At 43.5% G+C, this 22,260-nt stretch overlaps 1 protein-coding gene across 3 annotated transcripts in view; it reads right to left on the reverse strand.

Moving 5' to 3' along the window:
* RP1L1 (RP1 like 1) overlaps nucleotides 1-15,015 on the reverse strand; it is a 44,348-nt gene extending 29,333 nt beyond the window's left edge. Inside the window, exon 1 of one of the 3 annotated variants that reach the window (XM_074895460.1) lies at nucleotides 14,740-15,015. The gene's annotated coding sequence lies outside the window, so the exon portion shown is untranslated. Of the gene's footprint in view, nucleotides 1-10,109; nucleotides 10,332-14,622; nucleotides 14,704-14,739 lie in introns of those variants that run through there. The other 2 variants (XM_074895462.1, XM_074895461.1) reach the window with 2 other exon arrangements.
* Between the last annotated feature and the right edge of the window lie 7,245 nt (nucleotides 15,016-22,260).

Genomic DNA, 22,260 nt, shown 5'->3' on the forward strand with positions numbered 1-22,260 from the left:
ATATTTCACCAAGCAATTATTCACTTATTTATTTCCTGGTTAAAGATGAATCCATCACTCTATCTTCCGGGTGGGGGGAAAAAAAAAAATCTCATTTCTCTATATTTCAACAGCTTTCAGAAAGATGGCTTTAATTTTTTAAAAAAAAAAAAATTAAAAATTCTTTTCTCGTGAGTCCTACTTTAGTGCTTTCCGACATCGGCAGCATAATTTCCAAAGAAAGCCATTATCCAAATCATAGTCCCTGGACCAATGGTAGTCCACAATATGCTGGCTACAGTCCCAGAAATCTAACTGCTTCCCAAGGATTTATTCTACTTTTTTTCCAAGCTGTTAAATAATATTGAAAGAAGTACCAAAAATTTTAAAAAGGGACAAATCATAATTTCCCAGTACAAATCTTTTTTGGGAATGATTTCACAGGACTGTTAAGGGATCACCAATGTAAAGGAAGATTGTCCCTTAAGTTTTGGGTGATAGAGTTGGTTACCCACCCAAGCCAAATGGTCTGTCAGGTCTGCTTTTATGAAGTAGTACATAATGTGAAGAAAGAGCCTCCCACAAAAACTCTGCATGAAATATAGAGTTGCCACAGGGAGAAGTTTTGTATTGTGCATTTGAAGGAGATTCTTCTATGTATCTGGCAAAGCAATAAAAATGGACATTTTGCCCAAATACATCTTTCCATAAATACACAAGGGAGGAGTCTCACTGCATACTTTTCTACTTACATTGAAGTACTTCATGCCTCTTGCTCAGGATAACTTTTTCTTATAGAATATCCAAGAGTTTAAATCAACAAAATCATTTTAACACCCCCCCCCCCAACACAGCCAACCAACCACCTCCAGGATCTAATGCACTGGATGATGCAGGGAAAAGCATTAGCAGGTTACATGCTGTCAATCAAACTGTCCTCAAAATGTCTGACCACAGCTTGGGGGGTTAATCAGGACTGTGTTGCTAAGGATAGAAAGAAAAGCTACCTAAGCTGCTGGAGAAGGCTTTCAAATCCACTGGGGCTTTAGGCACAGTTTGCCCAATCCTTCTCTTGCTTGCGCCCATGTAACTCGGGTACAAATCTGACTCGGTGACACTCCTCTCCAGTCATACCAGTATAAGTGGGAGTTCAGTCAAGGCCAAAAAGGGAATTTTTTCCCCTTGCATAAGGACCCGCAGAAATCTGGAAAACTTTCCTGAGCCACGCTGCTCATCAACTCACCCGCTTCTCAACAATACTTTGGAATCAGATTTATCTTTTGGGTAACTCCAGGGCAATCGGTGGGGTTGAAGTAAAGATGATGGTAGCTCTTTAAGATTTGTGTGTAAGTTTGTTACTTCTCAGCTGGTTGATAGTCATTTGCTCAGGACATAGATGACTCTGATTCATAAAAAGTTTTCAGCTTAACTAGGGACAGTTAAGTGAGTCCCAACCAAATATTTTCAAGTTCATGGCAGATGTCAAAGTCAGAGTCTCAGATAAATGCTCAACAGCTGGATCACTGAGATTTGGGCATGAAATAAGGATAGACAAGCAACCTGTGAATGACAAATAATGGGAAATGACTTGCTCTTTCATAATTCACCTATGAGAGCCTCCCTGCTTTTTCTCACACTTCCTCTTTGCAAAGAAAACACACACACGCAACAGAAAAATTGATCAGTTGGATTCAGGTACAAAATCAGTGGGAAACTTCACTTTTGTATAGACTGGAATTCTTGTCTTCTAGCAATATTTACGTAGTCATTGCACCTGTGCACCAACATCACTTACATCACCAAGCACGTCCTTTTGTAGAAAGTAAGGAATTGCAGCGAGACCAGAGTTATAAAAGGTTTTATTGGCAGGGCAGGGATTTGGGGATCCTACAAGAATAGGTTCAGCAGGTTTTAAATATTAGATCCTTAACATGAATCTTAGGAATGTAAGGTTAGTGTTTGAGCCATTCCACAGTCCTCCTTATAGAGCATTGCCTCTGCACCTGTGGACAGCACACCTTTCAGGGCCCAGAGACCATTCCTGCGGGATCCTTGACCCACAAGAGCAAGGTCATCTCTCTGCAGGTTTGCAACTACTATAAGATGTCAGCAGCGACACTGGAAAATTTGTAAAAGTCCTTCCTTGGATAAGTCTGAACCCCTCATAGAGGTCATTTTGCTCTATCAGGACTGTGCCAGGCAGCCTGGCCTTTATTTTGCAATTTCTTGTGACAGTTTGAAATGACATCTCAAAAAGACTAAACTATAGCAGGTAGGCAAGTCGCGCACTACTAAACCCTATCAAACCTCTACTATCCAACTTCACACAGAGGAAGCTGTGTGACCGTGTGGTTGGGCATCCCTCATGTGAACCCATAGCCAAAATTCAGTGCATCCGCAGCACATCTCTTCACATCAGCCTTCTCCTTCTGTCCATCACACTAAGGTTTGGTATCTCTGAGGTTTTCCTGCAACCTTCTCTCTGTTGGGGACATAGAAGGATGAGAGGAATCCAGATACCACTCTAGAAAGTGCCTGAGCTGAGGCAGGAGAGCTGTGAGAGAACTCAATGAATTGAGCACCGAGTCCATAACCACTATCTGAGAGATGAGAAAGCCTTTATGAGAAACATCCAGACTTGACTTAAATACTTCAAATTATCAGGACTCCACCCTGTCCAGCAGCAACAGATAATCCCACTTAGTGCTAAATATCTGTGCCTTTTCTCTAGCTTGAATATGCCTAGTGACATTTTTTGTACGGCTTTTGTTGATAAAATACTCTGCAGACTTTTACTGGAAGTTTCTCTTCCCATACAAGTAACTGTAGCTTCCATTTTTACAAAGACATTACTTCCAGAGAGAAAAAAAAATTTACAGGTCACCATTAACATTTGGAGTGGGGCTGGTTGAAAAATCCAGGTGTGTGTTTCTAGAGAAATCATGAACATGATTATTTAATTCGAAATTTTTCCCAGAAAAGGTGGGAGTTTCTGGCAAGAAAACACGAATCTTCATTTTGTGAGATCTAACCATGTTTCTCTAAAAAGGCTCATTTCAATTTGCACCGTGCCCTTTATGAGAAAGAAAAGTATTTTTTAAACGTCAAAGTGACCTTACTAACAAGTAGTATTTATGGTCTGACCAAGCCAAAATATTGTGTTGAAAATGACAAAAGTTAAGATGTTTGATTCGTAAAGAGAAAAACATAGTTAGAAGTCAGCACAGCCATTTGCCCATGATTATAGAAGAATTCCCTGCAAACAAAACAGACAGATTGTATATTTTTCCCTTAGTTTATTTGTTACTTAAAATTACTTGAAAAGGATTATCAAACTCTGTATAAGACTAAGTTTTTCATTATTGGAAAAGAGGTTTCTGATAACTCATTTTATTCCATGGCTGAATGAGCTTAAAACACCACACTCTTCTTCACCCAGGTCCTTGTCAGAGCTGGTGTTAAATACAAGCAAAAGCACCTCTTGGTAGGAACAGTGTATTAGTGATTGCAACCATTGCATCCATCCTTGAACCACGCCGCTGGACCAGTAAGCTAGAAGGCACGCTGGAGATGCAAGCCTCTCCTGTGCTAAAAACAACCTGGATTTGATGGCAGCTACCGGCATTTTCAGAGGAATATGGGCACATCTCTCTAGGAGGGTGAAATGCTGGGGTTTCAACCCCAAGTTAAGGCTGACATCTGGGTGATTCCCCCAGCCCTTCCCAAAGGGGGGTGAGGTTCCCTTTAGGCTCCCCCCCAGGGTGGGCCGGCCTGGCAGACAGAGCCATTGGGTCAGTGAGCCCCAGGGGTCCCGCAGTGAGTAACCCAAGGTCAGGTGTCCCACTGAGGGATAACAGCTGGGACCCCTGGCAGGAGGGGCAGTGTCTGTGTGTGAGGTGGGTGCCCTGTGCAGAGTTCCCTGCTGGGGAAGGACCTCCCGCCTCCCTGGGACTGGGCTCCACTCAGGTCTGGCTTTGGTAAGCGTGGGCTGTGTAGGGATTCAGTGTGTGGCTTCCTCGGTCTCATGTGTTTGGCTTGTTGACCTGGTTGTCTCCCGTCCCTTCTATGGGAGACTGCATTTCACTGGTTATCCCACCCATTGCTGGTCGTGCGGTGTCGTTATTGGGGTCAGTGGGATTGATGTTGATTATGTATGATCTGACTTGTTTGTACCCCCAGCGCTCACCCATGTACTGACCCTTTTGTATCAAATACAATTTAGTTATTGGTTCATCTTTATGCTGGCTGTGTCCTTTATGCTAGGCCTGATAGCTGGCATAACAGAGGGTTGTATTCATCATATCTGAGATAATTTATTTCTTTTTTTTTTTTCTGGGATTCAGCTGGGAATTTACCACAAGGATATCTCCTCTATTAAGCTGTATGGTGCCCATGTCCTATTCTTTATAGGTAAGGACAGGCAGGGTTCTGAGCAGAAACAAACACAATATTAGTTTCTCTCAGTCCTCTCTTGGAATAGGCGCTTACACCAGCTCTTATTTTGATATCTGTGCCCATGATCTGGGTGTTTTCATACTCAGAACAAGAGTACAAGAGGCAGGCTGTCCTTCACTCAGCCTTAGGGATGGATTGGCAGGGGCATGGCAACACTTGAGATGGCTACTCAGAAATCCTCATTAACAACCTGGATGGTGACAGAAGGCACCCTCAGCAAGTTCCCCAGTGACACCAAGATGTTGGGAGCAGCCCATGTGCTGGAGGGCAGGGCTGCCATTTGGAAGGACCTTGAAAGTCTGGAGAAATGACCTGACATGACCCCTAGGAGAAGAAAACACCAACCATGTGTTAGGAAAAGTAAACCCCCATGCAGCAACACAGGCTCCAGCTGACTGATAGCAGCTTCACAGAAAGGGATGTGGGGGTCCCAGTGGGCAAGAAGTTGAACAGGAGTCAGCAGTGAGCCCTCAGGGCAAAGAGCACCATCCACAACCTGCAATACGCTATCAAGAGTGCCCTAAGCAGGCCAAGAAAAGTCATAACTCCTTTCTGCTAAGCTCTTCTGAGAGCACATCTGGACACCTTGTCCAGGTTTGCACTCCACAGTACAAGAAAGGTTCTGGCATGCTGAAGTGAGACCAGCAAAGGCCACCAAGATAGCAGGACGAAACACGAGCATATGATATGCACAGGGAGGGCAAGAGCACTAGAGTTGTTGAAGCTGGAGAAGACACCTGGAAGCATTCATATCATTGTCTATAACTACCTAGGACATGATATAGGTATGGTATATAGAGAGCCAGACTCTTCCTAGAAGTGCATAGTAAAGCTGCAAGATGTGGCTGATACAAGTGGCAACATGCAAAATGCCCTTTAGGTATAAAAAAAAAATTCTTCATGGTGGTGATCAAAGACTGGGACCTAAGAGGTGGAGGAATAGCCAACCCTGGAGATACTCAAAACTCAGCTGACCAACTTGATCTGTTGGGCCTGGCTGTGAGTGTGTGGTTGGACCAAAGAATCTCCAAAGTCCCTTCCAGCCTACTTCATTCTGCAATTTAGCAAAGGTAAGGCAGCTTCTCCAAGTTTGTCTGCCCTCTCCTTGGCTCAGGCTCATGTGGTAATTACGATCCAGCTAAGTGCCAGTTTAATATGATCCATCCTTTGTAGCAATCTGAACCGTTCCATCATCAGAGATGTTTTCTGAGATCTGGTAGACTACTCCAGCCTCTAATTACTTTAACATTATTAGCTCTTCCCTTTTGTGATTACTGGATTTTCCTCTAAGAATATTGAATATTCATGTGTAAATGTGAGACAGATCTTAGTAGATAAGATTTTTTTGTTGTTGTTGTTCTGGTGTTTTAAGGGGAGGTGTTTTGGGTTTGGTGGTTTTTTTTGTTTTGCTTTTTTTTTTTTTTTTCTTTAAAGAAAGTACTGCTTTTTCTTTATTTGGGTCCATAACAGTTTGAAACAAGTCAGTCTTCAAAGCACAGCAGGCCAAGTTGTATTTCCAGCTACAGCCTTCAATGCAAAGGATTACATTGCACTTAACCTAGGTAATCAAGAAGCCCAGCTTTCTGGAGGATTAGAATTAGTCTCAGGGATCAGATTCACCTACAGCAAATCTTGCTTCTATTCTATTCTATGTGCATTATCTAATTAGTTTTTCAGCCATCAACCACCGGTGGAAAGAAAGAAAACCCACTGAAATTGTTAAAAAATCAGGGTTTTTTCACTGTTTCTTACTTTTAAAAACATTTATTCTGTAGACAATGTCTCTACAGTTGATATATCAGTCTTCAGTTGATACATCAGTCTTCATGGACTGAAATGATGAACATGAGTCCCTTCAATATGAGATAAAATACTGTGGAGAAATGTTCCTACTTTGCCAAGAGTCACCCTCGCTGTGCAAATAAGACTGCATTTATGAAGCTGAAGAACAAAGCTCATGGTATCAGTCGCTGTTTAGAGAATAGAGACTGAGCCATAACGATCTGGTTACAGGATGGGGACCTCAGACCAGACAGACCTTACCGAGGTTGGGTATATTATACTAAGGCTGAGCTATGAGATTTGCTTTCTGCTTGGGAGGAAATATGAGTACAACATAGTAAAACAAGATGAGGGACAGCATATAGAGCATCTGTCAGGTTGTCTTGATGAGCAGAAAGAGACAGGGACATGGTGGTGCCTGTTCGTTATTCCATCCCCTCTGTATCCTGTTGTCTCCCATCAATAAGTTCTCCAAGTCCCTGGATACAATCGTACAACAGCTCCCTGGGATGCTGTTAATCATGGTCCGCTGTGAAATTAAAGCATTCTTCCACCGATGGGTCCAGGGAAGCCCTAACACAGAGGAGTGGTTTTCTTTTGATAATGAGATGAAGAATTCACCTTTCCTAAAATGACACCCAGGGCTTTAGAAACCAGAGGCAGAGAGGCCAGTTCTGCCATGTGCTGTTCAGCAGCCAGTTGTAGTCTGTTGAAGTGACAGCTCCGTGACACAGCCCTGATTACTGTGTCTCTGCAAAGGCTCCGACAGTCGCATCCGTGTGTTTCAGAGCGAACACAGTTCAGCTTCAGCAACAGCTCAGAAACGTCACTAGAATCTGGGGACAACGGTTTTGTTTCAGAGGGTATTTCGAGTGTTGTAGCCAGACATTTCCTAAGAATAATGCCATGTTAAAAATCCAGGGTTCTAGGTAACCTGCTCACCTTTACCCACATTTCTGGCAATAATGGGGAAAGTAACTTTACATTTCCTTTTGAGGTAAGATTGAAGTTTTATGTCCAAGCTGGTCTGCACGTTTGTGCCAGGGAACTGATAAACAGATGTGCTACTTATCACATTTATACTACTTCTCTTGCCTTTCTGATGCTCTCGGATCCTTCCAAATGATTATCAATTTTCCTTTTCATTAAAGTGTTTCTTTCACTCTTAAATTATTTCAAAAGATATTATAACATATCCCTCCACATTTCAACATGTTTATTCTTTCACACATTTTCAATGTGTTTATTACTGAATCTGCAGACAGCTTCTAGTCATACAACAATATGATTCTAAAACCTTTTAAAATCATTTTCCGAGACAAGTTAAGCACTGTATTACATCTGATAAACAGTAGAAGCAGTCAAGTTTCTCTGGCATCAGGTATTTATTTGGCCTTTTGTCTACAATTCTTGTGCCATACAGCTGTGTACTTATTTCTGCCTTAACATTTGTTTCATTATATTGGGAGACACAATGTCTCACCTGGAGTGACTCTCTCCTTTTGGCTTTGAATAATAGGAAAGAAAAAAAAAATATCAGGGATATTATCCCAGCCCTTTCTCCTTTATTCATCCCAGTTCGCATCAGCTGCCTTTGGGAAGTGATACAGTTGGTTTCTTAATTCATTCTCTAACGTCCAACACGATCAGCAAAGCAGATCTGTGTGCTTTCCAATTTTTTCAAGAATTCATCCACTTTTTCTTTATCAGTTATATATGTTTTATAATGACTTCCTTCCTCACTTTAAATCCTGTCCAAACTACTCTCCTATAGTTTTCTTCTTTACGATGGATTTTTTTTTAAAGGTGTTCAATAACTCAGCCAGTTTTGAATCATTGTCCTCCTTTGTAACTTATTCATGATCCTGCTTTTTCCGCTATTGTTGCTCTGCCCCCAACATCCTTCCAGTTTTACTCATTCTTGATTTTAATTCATGTCAGCAGAACTCTGACCCCTCATCAAGGGCAGTATTGCTAATACTGGTACCCTGGCCAAAGTCTAAATTTGGTGATTTCTGCATTTTTTGCTTGCCTAAACTTTTAACATAATAAACTGTTCTTATTTTTTTTCCCCTATCTGTTGAATCTCAGTGCCAGATTCTCAGATCGAATGAGCCAGCAGGACTCACTGGAGCTCACGAGATCTCTTGGGATTAGCACTTGTGAAAAACCCAGCTCCTTCAGGGCACTGTGCAAGGAGCAGGAGGGACAATGCTTTCTCTCCACCGCTAACTGTGTGACAATGGTGGGTATTTCCTACACACCTCTCTTCCCAGATGTGTTGGGGCTATTCTGGAAGAACGAAATGTTGTGGTGGGGTAGTGTGGTCAGGCGGCTCCACAACTGCTCAACCCTAAACCGTGTTGGAGAAATCATGTGTAACCAGGGATCGGGGACAAGGATCAGCCAAAGCCTGGGCACTGTGGGACAGATATATCCTAGCTGGGCAGGATACATGGGACTGGATGTGGATATCTGTAATGTCTCTACTTGAAACAGTCCCTCCAGGCTTCCTTCAGACTCACCAGACAGATACGGTGTCTTTTAGGCTGTGTTCATCTCATCCTGAACTGGATGTCTCAGATGAACTCTATCATAAAACCATTTTTTCTCTCCATTTTTTGGAAAAAAAGCTCAAGGTGATGAGCACAGATGGTGACAATAAAAATGTTTCATCAGATGCATATAATTTCTTGTGTCCTGCCTCTAAATTACCAGAAATGAATACCTGAAATGTTAACAAAGAAGAGGGAGGAGAGGGATTCTTCTCAGCTGATGCTGACCTGTCAAAAAACATTTTTTAAAATATTTTTTTTAAAAAATTGGATGGAAAAGAATTACAAGGAATGAATACCTGAAATAGTGACAGAAAAAGAAAAAGAAAAACTCCACCACACTTTCTTCTGTAATGACCCTTCAAATAGCATTCCTTTCATATTTTTGAAAGATGAGAAGGGAAAAAAGCCATTTTAAGTCAAATGAAAAATTTTTAATTCACGTTATTTTCCCTTTTTCAAAGCAGCAGAAGGTGCAAAAAAAAAAAAAAAAAAAAAGAAAACCAGAAGTTTTATACTGAAACTTTCAAAGAACCCAAACCCTTCTGTTCATGAAGACTCCACATTTGAACCTGACATTAAATAAAACAGCTAAAAAGCCACCTGCTGCCCCTCCTCTACTTGAGCTGTGGTTGAGACCCAGCTCTCCTCCATAGCAAGGGACCCCACGTTTGCTAGCCTCAGTCTGCTTTGGGAGAGACTGGTGTCTTCTACTGCCTTCCTTCTACACGTTCACTGAATTTCCTGGTACTTCTTCCTCGTCCTTTTTCTGTCTCCTGTTGACATGGTGCCCCCTGTGATGTCAGCTGGTGACATCATTCTCCACGTTCACAGTAGCAGGTGTAACTCACTGCTGCTGGGTTTCTCCTAACTCTTCCTCCGAGATCTTTCCCAGATGTGGGGCTGCCAACTCTTTTTATCGTGGTTAAAAGAACACCTCCTTATCTCTCACCACAAACTCTTCCCTCCCCTAGCCCTCCTCGCTGTGGATAACCCACATTCGTACGACACTCAAATGCACAATCTCCATGTCATGTTCAACACCTACATCTCCTTCACACCTAACACTCCGATCTGGACTGTTGCCAAATCCTACAGATTCTTGACTGTAATCTCTCAAATATCTCCAGCCATCCCTTCCTGCTAAAACACCTATCTGTTTCTGAGTCAGCTTATCTCAACCTTTATAAACTTTACCAGCTTGCTCAATATTATGCAAGGCCTATTCAAAATCCTGCCTATAAAATTACTCACTTCTGCAACCTGACGGTTTCCCCTCTGTTTTTCCATGTTTTTACATTTGCCCTTATCACCCTCAGCAGCTCTGAAAACCTTTACCTTCTCTTTGCTTGTTCCTGCCTCTCCTGCAGATTTCCAGGGTTGGCCAATGGATCTCACCACACCTTGCAAGCAGAAAGCGTTCAGATGCTATGGTAATAGGCGACATGTGGAAGTGCAGAGAGAGATGTAATCCTCCTTGCTGCTGTGCACCTCCCTTCTCCGGCTTCATACCCATCCAAAAAACACTGATCTTCTAAAACACGTTAGAGTTAATGCAAAGCTTATATAACACCGCAATCATCACTCAGCTCTTCATCACCACCATTTCCTACATCAGATCCTGACCTGGATTCAGATGAGAATGTTGTCCCATTTGTCCTGTCTCTCACTCAAAGGCAGATGTGATAAGAAATAGCAAGATTATTTATTAAGAGGCTTTGTGTGCCTTTGAGGAAGCTTAAAGTGATAACGTGCTGAAATGGGTAAATGAATCCCCAACTAAAAGGGAATAGGTCTGGCAAAGTATTGCAAAATATACCTAGGATTATTTGTGCTGACTTTTTTCCATAGATTGGCCAAGTGCCACATTTTTCTGACTTCTGTGTTCACTTTGCCTGAACTTTAATGGCAAAAGCATCTGCCAAATGTGCTTATGGGCTTGCTGAGGTGTTCATGGCGGGCAAGTCAGAACTGCCTCCCTGCAAGACCTCATGGCCAGATCTCAGTGACATGAGATTGGCTTGTGCAGTCAAGAAACAAGGATGACACCAGGTGACTAAGCCTGGTCAGCTAATGCAGAAAGAATGCAAATATGAAGAAATCAAGCCACTAAGCAAAAGAAACCATGGGCAGCTTGTATGGGACAATTCCAAAGAAACTGATGCACTTCAGTGAATTTCTCCTCAGGCAGGACAAAAAAAAAAAAAAAAAAAAAAAAAAAAATCCAAACTGTTATAATTTATTGATCCAACTGTAGTGGCTGTCAGTTACCCCTTATGTTTAGGATATATCTCATTTTTCTTAGGTGCACTTTTGGTAACAAAAAATTGCTGTAAATGTGTTTCTTCCTAGTAATACAAGATCAAATATTCTAAACTTACAACCCTGCAGGTTATTTTTATTGCCTACCAGAGCCTTACTGCTTTCTGGGCTCTGCATGCTCCGGTCTTCTGTCACTCCCAGTGCCACCCAGCAGAGCAGCTGGAGGTTAACTGGCACCTGTATGTAAGTCTTCATAAGGCAGCAAAGAACCATTTTCTCACTCTCACAGCTTTACTGACTGCAGCAGCCTAAAAAAGTCTAGAAACACATGTTTAAGGAATAGAACTGGCACAACATGGCTCTGGGACATGCATCGGATCCGTTGAGTAAGCAGATATCATTTCTACGTATTTATTGCTCTTTGGGATTCCAGCAGTGCTCCGAGGCTCCTGCCGAGATGACTGACAGTAAATGCACGTGTTAGGACATCCACACCGACAGCCAGTGCAGGTCCAGGCTCGCTGTCAGGCTCGTGATCAGGCATGTGCGCACAAAGAGGTCACCTCTGCTCTCTGAGTGCTGCAAAGTGGGCCAACCTCTCTTTGCTGGGCAACATCCAGGGGGTCCGGCATTTGCCATCACCAGATATCAGAGCCTGACTTCTTCCAAGCATGTTGTGGATGCTGAGACGCAGCTGAAGCCCAGCACAGAGGAGGGGTATGAAGCATGAAGCTTGGGAAGGTTGCAGTGCTTAGGCTCTCTCTCCATCTCAGAGATGTATAGACACAAACATAAGTGATATTCAAGGTTCCCAGGGCACGAGATGGAAGAGGCAGACAAAGAATAAAAGGGAAACTAAGGTACTGACTGATGAAGTGACTTGCCCAGTACTACTAATCTGGGACAGCACTAGGAACACAATCTTTGCTTGGTCCTGAGGCAGTGATTTGCACTACCTCATTAAAGCAAAGAGAAAAAGATAAAGCCAGTTTTCAACAAAAGTGCATTGTTTCTGGATGAACTACTCTGAAACAAGCGTGGAAGGATTTGCATTGCCATCTCAGTAGCCCACCTCTCCCGCTAAGCTTTTAAGTATGTGCAGGACTCTTCTCACGCAATCCAGGGCACCAATGTCAGCGGAAACACCTAAGAAAGTAAGGCAACAAACTTCATTTCCATGCCCTGTAGGAGGAAGAAGACTGAGGGTAACACTGGACAGCCACAAGCCTGCAGGATGCCGACAATTTTGAGAGGTTTTAGAGAAAAGCAACAAAATGATTGAGGGGTTGGTTGGATGAAGGAGGGAGAAAAAAAAAAAAATATTGAAAGCACTAAATATACATTGCTTGGCCAACTAATGCCCGAGGGAAAACAAAAGAGCTGGCAGACAGGAGGGAGCTGAGAGCCAAGGAAGAAGTAAGATCTCCATTGTGAAGAGCTCTCAGCCTTTGTGCATGAACAATGAGGAGTGACTGCGTGCTGCAAGCCAGGAGATAAGTTAGGCTGAGGGGAAGCTGATGGTGTAGACACTACACAAACAGACAAAATCAAGTCCTTTCTGAAACATCCTTTTTGGCGATAGGTGCACCTGGGTCTTGATTTTCTTCTGTGTCTTTCATTCTCTGTGTAGTCAAAATGTTAAGGTGCTAATTCTTCCCAGGCATTCAGAGGAACTGCTTAATATAGAGCAAGAGGGTATAAATAGATGTGATGGGATAAAACTGAGCGAAGGGCAATTGAGGTCATTTAGATCGGAATAATCTTTAAATGAAGTAGTGGAAGCCCCTTCTCACAGGTTATTTAAAGCTAGACTGGGAAAAAGAAAGGTTGTTTTCTTTTTTTAAGGGACAGTAGACTTTAAGGAAAAAAAAAAAATATTGCACTGTGAAGGGAAGAGATTAAGAGATCCATTGTTTATCTCTCCAAATGGATTTTTTTTTTTTAATATATTAAAACTACCTGAGCAGCGTAAGTGACATTTTACACTTGAATGTGCAGTTTATTCCTCTTTTACATTAATGGCACATTAATATTACATTAATGGGCAAAAATTAATAACAGTAATCAATAGCAATAAAACTCACCTATTGGCAAATGATTCATGTTTCTCCAAGGCACAATAAGAAGACAGACATGATTACAAGGAAATAGATTTAAAAGATGAGAAAAAAAAACCCTATTAAAGCTCTAAAGGAGAGCCAAGGGAGATCCAGTGAAGCAGAGCAGTGAAAAAAACAACAAAAAACTCCAGCAAAAGATGGAAACATTTTTTCTGCCCTCAGTTGCTGACAAGGGCAATTTGGGGGAGTAGAAGATGTAGAAGATAAATACCAGTCAGTCACTATCACAACCAATAATTCATAGGGATCATAGACAGGCCAAGAACCTTCTGTATTTTCAGATGTTCTAAAGCAAATACAAATCTCGGTCCCGGGCTTACAAGAAGAATTGCAGAGATACATAAATTCCCAGATCAGGAGTACAGCCACCAGGCAACATTCTGCCATAACAGACAGATGAAACCAGGTGGGTCTTGAGCAAGAGGCAACTGAATATTGCCAGGCTCCTCTCTTCAAAGGCTCAATGGGCTGCTGACCTATGACCTCCTGGTAAATTTGTATTCTTCTTCCCTTCCATGTTAATTCAGCCCCTACAGATATGCGGTCCTGATATTATGAGTTTCCTAACACAATGTATAAAGACAATAAATGAAAGGCCAGCAGCTACAGGATGAAATTCAGTGCCTCATACTATTCAAGGGGTCAGATCTGATGATCTAAATGACCCTTATGTCATCAACTCTATGAACCTCTCTTCAGCCCAAGAAATGAATTCATTTTTTTTAATAGTAATTCACTGAAGAACTGTCAAGGGTTAACGACCAGAGGCTTTTATCAACCAAAAAACCACAAGGCCCCCTCCCTTTTAGCTTGTACTTAGAGAGACTGAGAGGTTGCCAACAGAAGAAAAAGAAAGAAGAAAAAAAAAAAAAAAGAAAAGCCTTGTGGGCTATTCAGATCTTGCAGAGAAAATCAGAGCAGGAATTCTGGTTTATACTCCAACTGGGATTGTGGTGAAGTTCACAATCTCTCCCATCAGGGATGGGTGTTGGAGTAAGCCTGCAGCCAGCCTGGCTCCCTGCCTGGGCAGCACTGCTTAAAACAGGCAGAAGTCCCCTCTCTGTCATCTTATAGACTTGACCCGTCCCTGAATAGCAGCAGAAACTTTAAGTGGCCACAGCGAGTTGTATCCAGAAAACTGGAATCCAGAGGTGGTCAGAAAGGAGAGCTGTTTGCCTGGGAAATGCCTCAGTAAGGATGGACCAAGATCCCACTGCAAAGCCTCCCAGGAAAACACAAAACCAGGCTTTGGAAATCTTCCAGGCGTAACATCTGCATTACTCAACAGAGAAAAACACATCCACCAGCTATGGCTTGATCACATCAGCAACCTTCCCCCATAACAATAACTCTTATTTATCACGGACACCTATTTCTCCCACATGAACATCAACCACTTCCCTCGTAAGAAACAGGGCTGTAAGCAAAAAGGATGACAGAGCTACTGAAAAAAGCTAATCAATACTAACATCAGACCTCCTGCTTCTGCTTGCTCTCCATCACTCCAATATCTTCGCTTGTTGCTCCTGTTCCCTGTATTGATTCACTGGTATATAGAGGGACAGAGAAAGGCAGATTGAACTCACCACAGCGAAGGTAATCCAGGTACATAGCTTTTTGCGAGTCAATAATCCATCTCGGGTCAGGCCTCCTTTGAGCGCCCACAGAGGAGATCAAAATCCAGACAGAGAAAACTCCCTGGTTTACGTTTCTCAGCCCTACAAATGAAAGATGGAACACTTGCTCGCTCGCTTCCTACACAGGGGGATGGGCCCCCACCTCCCTTCCTAAAGCTTTACATCTCTCCCCTTCTCGCAGCTTTCCCCACCGTCATGTGCTCCCGTGCTCAACCACAGGCTCTTCTGCCTACCGTAGCCACTTGGAATGGGATTAAGATGAGCAGAAAGGAGCTTACAGTCAGGCACCATCTGCAGTGATGATAATTAACTAATGAGGTTTTAAAGATTTTTATAATTCTTGTTCCTCATACAGATCCGATCACTGCAAAATTTGCATTGCTGTGCTCATGGTGCACTCTGCTGTTTGACAAGCCTGACCCACTGCCTCCTCCTCTGTGCACATGTATTCGAGTCATGAGCCTGAACACAGGGGAAAAGCTGGCTCCTGGTGGCAAAGGCTTTCTTGCCTTTTCTGATCACAAAACCCAAGTTTTAAGTCTCCAGCCTGTGATACGCACTAAATAAATCATAACAAATGATCGCAAATGTTTCTCCCACCCTGAAAAAAAAACAACCTCATGAATGAGAAAAACTCAGAACGCAGGACAAAGTTTCATATATTCCATCAGGACATCTTCAAGGGCACATATACATGATATGGAATGACAAAAACCACAACCCAAGAGGAGAGAGGAAACATTATTTCTCATTCACCGGTAGGAAAAGAGGCATCTTCAAATTCTTTTATTTTTTCCACAGTCAGGCCAGGTGCAGACCCCAAACGTCCTAATGCCCAGCTTAATACCTTCACACCAGACCATGCTTCCTTGCCAAAACAATCTCATGTTTTCTTATATAAAAACATTCCTGGCCTGCAAAGCTGGTGTGCTCGGTGGTCCCTCTTAATGACTATGAATTCAAAGCTTTTCCAGTTTAGGCTGAGGCCCCATTCCCACTCCCTCATCTGGGCTTCCTTGGGGTTGGACCAAGAGCAGGTGGAGATGATGGTGCATGGCTGAGCGTCACCTGAACCTTGACTGGAACACAGCACGGATGGAAACTACCTGACTGAACACGTGTGTCTGCAGCACAGACCCTGTGAGAGAGCAGCCTACAGCCCCTGCCCAGTGTGCTCCTCGGGGCACAGCTCCTCACATGCTGTAGCTGATGTCAAAAACAGGTCAGTTTGATTCACCCTCAAGAATGCCTCATTCTCTCCAGGGAATAAATAAAGTCTGAGAAATTAACTCAGATACTGACCTCTACCTCACAGACATCTAGAGTTAAATGGCAGGGGTGCCCACTCTCAGCCCGCTCAGTCACATAGTGCACATGAGCATAAGCACTTTCCAGAAACTTTCTGTATCCTAGAGTGAAAACAATTAGCTAACTGCAGTACTGAATAACTAACCAATAATTGCTGCTGTTTTTTAGGTGGCGATTGGGAATTTTAATTACAAATATGGCTTCTGTTATGTTTTACAAACAAAAAATTTGGTGATGCCCATCTTTTTCTCCTAAGACTGAAGTGCTCTTTAACAAGATCAGATGCCTTCTCATGCCATCTCAGACGCAGATCAGCTTCAGCCCAACAGCCTGAAGGTTTTCTCAAGGAGGTGTTCAATGTTGTGTTAAAACTGAGCTTAAAGACACTCTATGGATACCTGTAAAATGAGTTAGATTTGTGCTGAAGTAAGAAACAGCCCCTCTGGGGAGTCAGTGTAATTTTTTTTTTTTCTTTTGGGGAGGGAAAATATAGGGAATAAAACTGCAGATTTTGGAATTTCACCCAAGGGAAGAGTGACACCTCTGGGCCCTCTGCTTTAGAATGAGCTGAACCATTTTCCAGGTTCTGCTGACGATGTCTCATCTAGGAGGTACAACATCATATGCAAAACACATACAGTATAAGCATAATGAGTTCAACGTCTAAATTTATACAGCCAATCCCTATACAATGAATCCCATCCTACCACACATGAGCTGTGGCTGTAAATAAGCAGTCCCAGCAATTACTACCTACCTTCAGGTGCTTCTGTTTCTTCTCCATGAAGGGAGACAGGGAGAGACGTTACCCAGCTCTGAATTACCCTTGCAAGCGACTATGATGACAGACCAGAGGCTGTTTGCAATGTATTATTCAGTGGTTGTAAGTAGAGAAGAATCTAATTCTGCATTATTTGCTCCAAAAGACACGGTAACAAGAAGAGCGGTGTAAAAAAATTTTCCTACTGTGTGTTTTACTCCTACCTCGTCCCATCTGAAACTTAAATCGTATCTGCAGCGATGTTCAAACCGTAGCTGAAAACAGGGCTCGCCTCAGACATGTGTGGGGACTCCACATGTTGCAGGCTGTAACTTCAGGCAGGTGTCATGTTAAATCTCTTGAGGGATTGATTGCTGTTTATCATCGGAACGAAGGGAATCTCTCCAGCTTTACCCTGTGTGATGGCTTCGTAATCTAAAGCTGCACATGATCAGCTTGACCTCATGCTGCAGTTGTTGACTGTTTTGTTGTTTTTTTTTTTTTTCCAAAAGAAGATTACACATCGAGTTGCTCAGAGTGGGATTTCCAGCACTTTTCTCTCCAAGATTATCTTAATAATTAATTGTTTGTTATCATTAAGTGCATTTTGGCAGCCTCGCTAGCCTACTTCATCTGTAAATCTTCATGCAACTTCAAGGCCTTAATGAAAACAGACTCACCCGCAGATACGGTTAAGGATTTTTTTATTAAGTGTTAAGGGAGAATTCAGGAGGGAAAAGGCATTTGGGAAAATGTGTTAGGTTTGAGAAAACTCCTGCTGGTAACGTTTCTCAAATTCAGGGCTGAACCCTACTCAAATCTACAGGGGAGAGAAAACACCCAATGTTGGTAGCTATTAACCCAGATTCAAGCCTTTTTAATTAATGAACAATTAGGCTGTAGGTCTGAGCTCCATACCACAGTGGTTATCCTGACCCTATCCCCTCTTGAATAAAGAGTCCTATGAAGTCTTAAGCCCACGAAAAACCTGCGATGCTCATCTGCGTGAAGAGTGAAAGGCAGATGAAACAGCACAGCGAACACGACACAGCAGCAGGTCGTGCAGCAAACCTGGGGTCCCCTTCTCTAATCCCTCTCCTCCAGTAATAAACACCTCTTACCCCACAATGAGAAATTTAGCAGAAGACAGGAGAAATTTGTTGACTGAGAGACAGGGAGAACCTAAGCTCTTTGACTCCCATAAAACCCTCCTTACGTTTGGGTATTATTAGCACCTGTTTCTAATCCATTATTTAAAGGTTTTATGCTTAACAGCTGAAATTGCCAAGGGTGTTAGCTCTCACTCAGAAAAACTGAGTACAGTACAATCGGGGTTACTTCGGGCAAATCACTTACTCCCTGCTTACAAAGGAATATAAGCCAGCACCTCAATTCCAAGAGATGCTTATCTTCCTCCTAGGCTGTCCTCTGCTGAATAGGGCCTCATTTTATCTATATAGTGTTATTTTACATACAGTGAAAGGATCTTGGTCCCAGCCTCCCAGAGGTTTCATAAAGAGTTAATTGTCCTGCCCAGTCAGCGCAGCCGTAAGAGAATGAGCACAGACCTCCCTGTTTGTCTCAGTTGTCAGTTACTGCTCTCTACCAAAATAATTCCCACAACTGCTCATTGCAGGCACCATGTCTATGGTGATACATCAATCTTGTATAATCGTAGACAGACCGTACTTAAGGACTGGTTTGCTCAGATGATCCAACCGTGGATGTCCAACTTCTAGAAGGGCTGTGAAGCCTGGGTGTTATCAAGATTATAGGAGGACTTTGGAGAATCTAGAAACTTAGGAAATAGAGGTGTAGGCAGACCCCTGTCCTAACTACGCAGATCTTTCTTTCCCATTTAGACTAAATTTCTTTCTTTGCTAAATCTCCCCTCCTTCCTCACCAAACACACATCCTACTTCAACATTGCAGGGTCACTAGAAAAAGCTTTTTGCTCACTTCTGTGTTTTACAAAACCAGAACCCCCTGAAAACTAAACAAACTAGGAAACCCATTTCTGTCCTGAAATGCAGCTTGATAAATGCATTAAACTATCTGGGTCAGCACAAGTGAAAATGAAGTTGCTCAGCTGCCCTCTGCTCGCTTTCATAAAGTGGCTCTGGGTTTACGCTGCTGGGGGTGATGGAGGAATTTAGCCTTCACCATCTGAAGGGATCGTCACGTTATTAATTCAGGACAGGGACAGAGAAAATTAAACTGTTAAAAGGGTACAGGTATAGGCAAGCACATTGGATGAAGTTTGTTACAAAGGTGTGGCTACCCCTAAGGTGGGAAGCACATTTCTGAACCCAGCTAGCTGAGTTAGGCCACAGGCTATGGTCGTGCTGTCTTCTGCTGCTCAACAGCACCAGAAAGACTAGACTCATCAAGCTGGATAACAGGGAGGCCAAAATCACAGGTCTCAAAATGCTGATCACCTTGGAGGCATTTGACTGGCAGGACAGTGAAATTACCTTGCTTTGGTCCGTTACAGAGATAAGAGATGGTTGTGGGATGCTCGAGCATCTCCCCAGACCTCACCTTCTGCCTGGGCCCCCTCTCTAAGACCAACCCCAGGCTCCCGATAGGGCCATGACCACAGTGGAAGGTCCGAGCAGGACCCTCCATCATCAGCGGCTCTTCTGGGTGAACCAAAAAGAGAGCTGGAGCTTTGCCAGGCTTTGCTGCACTTATCTTATCCGGGCCGGAGCACAGCCTCTGGCATATCTTCAGAGGTTCATCTCTTAGCGCTGTGACACAACCGGGTAGAGCCTGTCGGCAGATGCACAGGGTGATATCGCTGCCTCAGCCCAACACCCCTGCCCTTACCACACTCTCTGTGTGGTGGACTCTGAGATTAAGATCTTGGGTTGTCGTTAGGAGGCAGCTGAAGTACCACAAGCCTTGTTGGGCTGAGGTCAAGGTCTCTGGCCTTACAGCAGTTACACCTGCAGTGGGTAATAGTGAGGGTTTTCAGGGCTGGATTTTTTCACCCTCCTAAGGTGCTGTCTCTTGCAACATACCATGCAATGCAGAGAACAACAAATGCGATGCAGAACACAAGGGCAAGAGATAATACACCTTTCCTACTAGTCTCCTTGTACCCAAAATCTGTATGAGAGACAACTGCCTTATATGCTAAGGCATTAATGTATTAGCCCTAAGAGTATTAGAGACTTGATTAGTACTGCAACCTCCACACCCACCACATGACCGTGCTTTAAAGGGGGTCCATCCTTGCCTGGTCCTTGTGCCTTCCTGCAATCATTCATCATCTTCTGCAGCTGTATTAAAATACAGCCATGTGTCAGCAACAGGCTTGATGCCTCCTGCCCTCCTTAGATGATGCAAGCTCCTAGCAGGGATCAGATGCTTTGCAACCACTTTTGGCTGGTTCCTATAGCCATTCTATAACACCTCCACTTTGAGATCTTGCCTTCAGTCCAAGGGTAGTTTCTGCAAAGCAGAGCTTTTCATGGCTATTTTTTTTTTTTTTTCCACAATTGTAGCTGCATTGGTCTGAATTCATCCAACCAAACTTCAGGCATTTACAGAGTAAATTAAGATCTTCCTTAAGGAAGACCTTTGCTGGGAAGAATTCAGGCCGTGCAGAGGAGATGGGGATAGGGGGACATCATATGTGGAAAACTCTGTTCTGAGGAATGATGCAACTTTCTCTAAATCTGAACCTGAAGATTAGGCCCCAGTCATATCAGCACACACGGAAATCTCACCCACTCATCCCAGGAGCCGCCTGCTACTTTGAACAATGTTGAACTCCAAAAAGTGGTGATGGAAATGATACTGCTGAGTAGGACACCAAAATCTCCAGTGCTCTCCTGGCTGTGCTGCAGACTCTGCTTTAGTACATGCCCTGCAACGGGGACACAAATACTTATTTCAGTGATCAGCAGCCCTGGTTAACCAGAGGAAGTAGAAGTCGAACATACAAGGCAGCCTTTGGGTAAATGCACCTTCTCGTGCTGGAGAATGTCCTGTGATCCCTGGGATGTACACACAAATCACCACGGGAGCAGCTCTTCTGATAAACATAGGGACTGGGAAGGAAGAGGCATAGAAGGGTGGAGAATCTCAGAATTCAGAACTGTCACTGATTCGTTGGTTTAGAGAGGAGGGGTAATGATAGCCACGATTTGCTTTCTCCAACAAGTTCATGCATCAGTTCTGAAGGCGCCATACTGATACAGGACAGGAAGATGACATTTCTACTAGGAAACTCAACAGTGTTTGTAGTCATTTTCTGGTCCTGAGGCCAACTGCCAAAGCTGGCACTGTCCACAGCATTAAACTTCCTCCAAAATAAGGTGAATGCTTCTTAAACGTCTGGGACTGGGGATATCTTTGGTACATGCTGTCCCCCAGTCTGGACCTGAGACTTACTTGGCCTAGACCAAAGCCAGACCTGGTACTGTGCTGTGTATAGACCAGTTACCCTGTTGCCTGTGTCCTACTGTTATTAGTTTGCTGTTCTTAGCAAAACCTCTGGTGGATTCAGAGAGTAGAAAAAGCTGGAGCCTAAGAGGAAAGCAAGGAACATGGTGAAGAAGCTGTAGAGGACTGAACCTTGAGAAAGGAAAGCTGGCTATGGTCAGGCTCTCAAGTGACAGAAGTGGTGTGAATTAGGTTGCAGATGTGCTTCCCCAAGGAAATGCTACTGCCTGCAAACAAGACTCCTTGCCTATTCCCCCCCCCCCCCCCCCTTGGCCCTCTTGGAAAATCTTTTAGGGGATGAGATTTAATCACAGCTCTGGGACCTGGGACATTTGGCATGTCCAAGGAAAGTGGCCTGGATGTCTCCTGGTTATACTGAAAACAGAAATGTCTTAAAACTCCCCAGCACAACATTGCAGGATGCACCATGTGTCCTTTTGGGATTCAGAATCCACCCTGTCAGCTACTTCGCTGAACCTCTGCTCTTACCAAGCCCTCTCTCTTTTTTATTCTCCCTCTCATTTTGCCTTCACCTTCAGGGATGAGTTTAATTCATTTTCTTTTCCTCTGGAAGTAGCCAATAATGGGAGTCAGTATTTTCTCATGGTGCACCACATCTTGTCTCTGGCTTCCCAAAGACCCCTCATGACCACAAAAGGAGCCACTGCAGAAGGATGGGGTGCCAGCTCCTGTGGGAGCTCCCAGGGTGGGAGCCCTGCAACAAAGTTTGAGATCTCCAGTGCAGTTCCCACCTGGATGTCCTCTACAAGAGCAGTGAGGAAGACAGAGGAGCTCCTCAAGGATCTGAAGGGAAATGGAGAACTGACTGTGTGTGGTCCAGGATGAGCTCTTTGCCCACTGTGTTTCCCCAGGTGGAGGGAAGGGATGAGAGGAAACCAACATCTGAAGACCAGCAGGAGAAGAAATAACCCAAATAGTGAATTTCTGAT

This window comes from Athene noctua, chromosome 1 (genome assembly GCF_965140245.1).
Source record: "Athene noctua chromosome 1, bAthNoc1.hap1.1, whole genome shotgun sequence".
Lineage (NCBI taxonomy): Eukaryota > Metazoa > Chordata > Aves > Strigiformes > Strigidae > Athene > Athene noctua.